Genomic DNA, 3,530 nt, shown 5'->3' with positions numbered 1-3,530 from the left:
CACGGAACAACCCCAGCCGTGCAATATGGGATGTCCTACTAGACTGAGAAAGAAGAAGCTGATTTCCAGAGCATCTGGGAAACCTAAATTTGTTTTCATCCCAAATCAGGCTGAAAAGTCGAAATACCCAAATTTTTCACCCAGCAGAAAGTTCCAAGAAATGTCAGTTCACAAATGATGAAATGTTTTGTTTCAGGCTAGTTTGACGTTAATCTGTGTTCCTCTGAGCTGGAGTGCCTCCTGCATGCCCCATAGGGAAAAGGCTCCCCAGCGGACTACATCTTCCATGATGCACCATGGTCACATGACTCCCATGATGTCCCACATTCATTCAACTAGCAATCACAGTGCATCATGGGAGATGTAGTCCAGTCAGGGAGCCTGGCACATAAAGGAAGATAGGATATGAGATATATAACCTACAACTCCCATAAGTCACTCAGGCAAATATGACAATCAGGGTTCAGACACCTTAAGGGGCGAACAAGGGGTCTGAACCCCAAAGAATAACCAGTTGATTCGGTTGCTTATTGAATCACAGTTGCATCACAGTTACAACTTCTACTTTGTACACAGATCCACACATGCATAACCACAGCCTGTGTACCGATCTCCTAAAGACCATCGGTTTCAGAAGATCGTGAATGAATGCTTGTAATGTTCTGCAACTGATGTCATTAGGAGAGCTGTATACAAGACGTGATTCTGAATGTATGCACGTAGGGGTCTGTGTACAAAGTTGAAGTTGTTGTAATTGTGATGCAAATACAGCATCACTGCCTAGCAAAGGATGAAGCAATCGGGGGGCGGGGCACTTCCTGTTAAACCAAAAGTAATCAAAGCTAATGGAAAGCCATTGAAGCTGAAATGAACACCCCAATGAAAGAGAGAGGAGAGATTCCTAGGCTGTGAGTAACCATGAGCCATGACTTCTCATGCCAGGAGAAAGAGGAAAAAAGAAAGAAAAAAACCCCTTTTATCAACAGGCTTAGATTTGAGGTTTTCGATCCGAAAAGGGCGGGCCAGAGTGGGGTGCTGTCTGTGAAACATTGGATCCTTTCCAGGGCAGAGGTCACGCTGTTCAGAGGCAACAGGTAACCTGCATTAGAAAAGGGAATTTAGCTAATACAGCGGCGTAAAGCCTGCGATTGTGTCTTTGTGTTAATTTTCTGCGTAACTTGTTTGCGTTCGCTTTTCCTCGTTGTTTCATCTCTGAAGCTAGGATTTTCTTCTATTAAATACATGTTTTGTTTCTTTCTACCCCAGGCTGGTCTCTGGTTTGCAAACCATGTGGGGTGTGTGTGTCCCAGACTGAACTGGTAATTGGCGGTAAGTTTCCTGGGGGGTGACAAGCTGGGGGAGAAGGCCGAGTGTCTCTTTGTTACAAACTCGAGGTGATGAATCTGGGGACCAGAAGGGGTCATTGAGGCCACCCTGCAAAGAGCAACTAAGCTGATGGAAGTGAGGGGGGTGACCTCTGAATCCTAGCACAGCATTAAGGCACCCCAAGTGACCAAGGCAGGCGGCGACAGACCTCCTTGCTGGACTGGGTGATCCCCAGAACGTCACAGCATATTAGCAGGGACCTGACCCAAGACGTGGTATTTCTTTGCCGTTGTCTTGATGGAAAATGGAGACAAATCAGGCAAAGCAAAATTGTCCCATGGCAAAAGCACCTGAATGGGCGTTCCCCGACCCTCTGTTAAAATAATCATCTCAGTACACGTCACAAGCTGCAATGTTCTTCCATTGTGCAGATGGGAACTGAGGGCCAGAGGGGTAAATGGCTCGCTCAAGGTCATCTAGGAAGCCGACAGTGGCAGGGAATTGAAGCTGGTTCCCTCATGTCCTAGGTTAGTGCCCTAACCATTAGGCAATCCTCCCTGACTGTTCATTATTCAGCTGCGGTTAAGCGCTCTTGTCTCCAAAGGACAATAATGGTGGTACGGTGCCTAGTTGTAATACAAGGCACCCAGCCGCCAGCGGGAGTGACACACTGTTCTTGGCCATTAAGCTCTCAGGAACCATGTGATGTGCAGACAGGTTGAATTAGAGCCAACCGTGTCAACCCTCCGGGTGCAAAACCTCACTCAGAGCTACAGCTTGGACCTAGTGAGGCACCCACAGTGGCTCATTTAAACACTAAATGTTACAGATATTGGCATGGCAGGAGGGCTTCATTTTTCTTTAGGATGGCCAGGAGGGGGGAGGCAGTGACCCTGAAAAGGACTTGGGGTCCTGGTGGAGAGTCAGCTGAACATGAATTCCTAGTGCATCACTGGATCCATCTCGAGGAGGAGCGGAGAGGTCATTTTCCTTTTGTATTTGGCACAGGTGTGGCCACTGCTGGAATCCTGTGTCCAGGTCTGGGGCGCAGAAGGAAGTTGATAAGTCTGAGCGGGAGCAGAGAAGAGCCACAAGAATGATTAAAAGATTAGAAAACCTGCCTGGTAGTGAAAGACTCAAGGAGCTCCAGCTATTTAACTTAACAAGGGGAAGGTTAAGGGGTGCCTTGATCACAATCTGTAAGTACCTATGTGGGGATCAGAAATTTGACACCAGAGGGCTCTTCTATCTAGCAGAGAATCCAATGGCCGGAAGTTGAAGCCGGACAAATTCAGACAAGAAAGAAGACGTATATTTTTAATGGGGAGAGAGCAATTAAGCATGGGAACAATTTCCCACGGCTCGTGGTGGGGTCTCCATCACAGCCAATTTTAAAATCCAGATTGGAGGTTTTTCTAAGAGATCAGACTTAGTTCAAACCGGAATTATTCCGGAGTCGTACTCTGGCTTTTCAGGCCCCAGAGCGACGTTGCTGGGTCGACCTCACTTCCTGGTATAGACCGGACCTAGGTAAGGATTTGAGGGATTTTAGCTCTGCAAAGGTGTCCCCAGCTCCATTAATCAACGTGTCAAGAAGTTTGTGAAATCCATTCATCTTATTTAGGACGGCCAGGGTGGGCCCTAAATCTCTGACTGCTAAACCTGAGCTGTTAAAGATGCCTCATTTCCCCCTTCCCACGCACCCCATCCTGAGGGCACAGGAAATAAGAGGTACATTCTCTATGTACAGACGTTCACGTAAAACACCTGCCAAGTCAACTGGACAGGCAATGTCTTGCCCATCTCTGGAGTCAGACCAGACAAGTTCAGACAGCTGGTTTTCACAGCTCAGCAGAGTGAATGTTCTCCAGCGTCCAGGGAGCTGTATGCACCTTTTCCATGCTGCGAGGACAAATGTTAATGCTATTTTCTTTCTCAAGTCTCCTGGGGCCTGGAAAAGGAGCTGGGACAGATCAGACCAGCTGAGAGAGAAAGCAAGGGGCCATCTGTGAAATTCAGGCAGGAGTCTCGCTGTCTCTGGAGTACACGGTATAGGCTTGGCTGGGCATAGGTCAGAGTGTGAACCAGAGTCAGCCTGGGCAGAATAGTAACACACTAGATCAAATGTGCACATGCCTGACCTGAGAAGACAGTGCAGGTACATCCAGAGTTCTCAAGTAACGACGCAAACAAAGTCCCGAGAG

Source organism: Emydura macquarii, unplaced genomic scaffold, assembly GCF_026122565.2.
Source record: "Emydura macquarii macquarii isolate MOO-44397 ecotype Brisbane River unplaced genomic scaffold, CSIRO-AGI_Emac_v2 contig_573, whole genome shotgun sequence".
In the NCBI taxonomy this organism is placed as follows: domain Eukaryota; kingdom Metazoa; phylum Chordata; order Testudines; family Chelidae; genus Emydura; species Emydura macquarii.
This window is presented reverse-complemented; position numbering follows the sequence as displayed.